Source organism: Osmerus mordax, unplaced genomic scaffold, assembly GCF_038355195.1.
Source record: "Osmerus mordax isolate fOsmMor3 unplaced genomic scaffold, fOsmMor3.pri Scaffold_139, whole genome shotgun sequence".
NCBI classification, from domain to species: Eukaryota; Metazoa; Chordata; class Actinopteri; order Osmeriformes; family Osmeridae; genus Osmerus; species Osmerus mordax.
The window spans coordinates 17501-20000 of record NW_027120451.1 but is presented as its reverse complement, the minus strand read 5'-3'; positions in this window follow the sequence as shown (position 1 = coordinate 20000).

Sequence of the window (2500 nt, the reverse complement as noted above, 5' to 3'; positions counted from 1 at the left end):
TTAGAAACCGTCCTCAACAAAATCCCACGTTCGGGCGCAAAACTGCACGTTTGAGGCCACATTTTCAATGATGCTGGAAACTTACATTCAAAGCTGGGAAAATGTGCTCATCTACAGGCATCCCCACTTAGGGACGTCGTAGCACCTTGACTCGGGTGGCGTTGGAAAGGTCTGGTCCAGGGGAACACGGGCGTGTCAAGGTTGCCACGCGCACGCGCATCCCCGCTAAACAGGAGCCCAAACAAAACTTTAAACGGGGCTACGGAAAAGGGGAGAGCTTTTTCGGGGACAAACACCACTCACGTCGGTGCCCCCTGTTCCAACTTGAATTTAGAAACCGTCCTCAACAAAATCCCACGTTCGGGTGAATAACTGTGAATTTTAAGGCACATGCCTCTCTGGGCTGGGAGAGTGCATTCAAATAGGAGAAATTGGCTTCATTTAGAGGCATCCCCACTTGGGGACGTCGTAGCACCTTAACTCAGGTGGCGTTAGAAAGGTCTGGTCCAGGGGAACACGGGCGTGTCATGTTTGCCACGCGCACGCGCATCCCCGCTGAACAGGAGCCCAAACAAAACTTTAAACGGGGCTACGGAAAAGGGGAGGGCTTTTTCGGGGACAACCACCACTCACCTCGGTTCCCCCCATCCCAACTTGAATTTAGAAACCGTCCCCAGCCAAATCCCACGTTCGGGGGCAAAACTGCTCGTTTGAGGCCACATTTTCAATGATACTGGAAACTTACATTCAAAGTTGGGAAAAGGTGTTCATTTACAGGCATCTCCACTTAGGGACGTCGTAGCACCTTAACTCAGGCGGCGTTAGAAAGGTCTGGTCCAGGGGAACACGGGCGTGTCAAGGTTGCCACGCGCACGCGCATCCCCGCTAAACAGGAGCCCAAACAAAACTTTAAACGGGGCTACGGAAAAGGGGAGAGCTTTTTCGGGGACAAACACCACTCACGTCGGTGCCCCCTGTTCCAACTTGAATTTAGAAACCGTCCTCAACAAAATCCCACGTTCGGGTGAATAACTGTGAATTTTAAGGCACATGCCTCTCTGGGCTGGGAGAGTGCATTCAAATAGGAGAAATTGGCTTCATTTAGAGGCATCCCCACTTGGGGACGTCGTAGCACCTTAACTCAGGTGGCGTTAGAAAGGTCTGGTCCAGGGGAACACGGGCGTGTCATGTTTGCCACGCGCACGCGCATCCCCGCTGAACAGGAGCCCAAACAAAACTTTAAACGGGGCTACGGAAAAGGGGAGGGCTTTTTCGGGGACAACCACCACTCACCTCGGTTCCCCCCATCCCAACTTGAATTTAGAAACCGTCCCCAGCCAAATCCCACGTTCGGGGGCAAAACTGCTCGTTTGAGGCCACATTTTCAATGATACTGGAAACTTACATTCAAAGTTGGGAAAAGGTGTTCATTTACAGGCATCTCCACTTAGGGACGTCGTAGCACCTTAACTCAGGCGGCGTTAGAAAGGTCTGGTCCAGGGGAACACGGGCGTGTCAAGGTTGCCACGCGCACGCGCATCCCCGCTAAACAGGAGCCCAAACAAAACTTTAAACGGGGCTACGGAAAAGGGGAGAGCTTTTTCGGGGACAAACACCACTCACGTCGGTGCCCCCTGTTCCAACTTGAATTTAGAAACCGTCCTCAACAAAATCCCACGTTCGGGTGAATAACTGTGAATTTTAAGGCACATGCCTCTCTGGGCTGGGAGAGTGCATTCAAATAGGAGAAATTGGCTTCATTTAGAGGCATCCCCACTTGGGGACGTCGTAGCACCTTAACTCAGGTGGCGTTAGAAAGGTCTGGTCCAGGGGAACACGGGCGTGTCATGTTTGCCACGCGCACGCGCATCCCCGTTGAACAGGAGCCCAAACAAAACTTTAAACGGGGCTACGGAAAAGGGGAGGGCTTTTTCGGGGACAACCACCACTCACCTCGGTGCCCCCCATCCCAACTTGAATTTAGAAACCGTCCCCAGCCAAATCCCACGTTCGGGGGCAAAACTGCACGTTTGAGGCCACATTTTCAATGATACTGGAAACTTACATTCAAAGTTGGGAAAAGGTGTTCATTTACAGGCATCCCCACTTGGGGACGTCGTAGCACCTTAACTCAGGCGGCGTTAGAAAGGTCTGGTCCAGGGGAACACGGGCGTGTCAAGGTTGCCACGCGCACGCGCTTCCCCGCTGAACAGGAGCCCAAACAAAACTTTAAACGGGGCTACGGAAAAGGGGAGGGCTTTTTCGGGGACAACCACCACTCACCTCGGTGCCCCCCATCCCAACTTGAACTTAGAAACCGTCCCCAGCGAAATCCCACGTTCGGGCGAATAACTGTGAATTTTAAGCCCCTTTTCCTCTCAAGCTGGAAACGTGCAAAGTTGGGAAAAGGTGTTCATTTACAGGCATCTCCACTTAGGGACGTCGTAGCACCTTAACTCAGGCGGCGTTAGAAAGGTCTGGTCCAGGGGAACACGGGCGT